Raw genomic sequence first — 680 nt, forward strand, 5'->3', positions numbered from 1 at the left:
TTTATATTAATGACTAATTTTAATAGTTAATTTTAAGGGATAAGTACGATTTTGGTCCCTAACGTAGATGTCGAAAATTTATTTCGTCTTCAACCTTTTTTTCGCTACAAAATAGTCCCCAAGGTTTCAGTTTATTTTAAAATAATCCTTCGGACAAAAATACCCCTCTCTTCCCTCTTCTTCCTCAACCAGAAACAGAAGCAGAAGCGCAAACCTCCCTCCCCTCTTATTCCTCAACCAGAAACAGAAGTAGAAGTAGAAATGAAAATGCAGGCAAAAGCAAAAACAGGTAGAAGCAGAAGCAACCAAAGCATCAACAACAATAATAAAATAAAAAGAATAAACAAAAACAACCAGAAACAACATCAATAACAACAATAGAATCCTTTGAATCTGAAAAATTAAAGAAAAAGGAATAAAAAATTGAAACAGAGGAAAAAGGTTGCGGTAGTGGTGGAGAGGAGGGGCTGCGGCGGTGAACAGTGATGCGGTGTTGGCGGAATACAAATCGCCACGAGGAGGGCGCTGTGGTGGTTGCAGCGCTGTGGAGGGCTTCGTTCCTCTCTTGTCGGCGGCACTATGGAGGAGCAGCGGCGTGGAGGAGCAGCAGCGGTGTGGAGCTGCTGCGGCGGCTACCTTCCCCCTTCCCCCTTCCCCCTCTTCCCGAAACAACACCCCTC

This window comes from Arachis duranensis, chromosome 10 (assembly GCF_000817695.3).
Source record: "Arachis duranensis cultivar V14167 chromosome 10, aradu.V14167.gnm2.J7QH, whole genome shotgun sequence".
NCBI lineage: Eukaryota > Viridiplantae > Streptophyta > Magnoliopsida > Fabales > Fabaceae > Arachis > Arachis duranensis.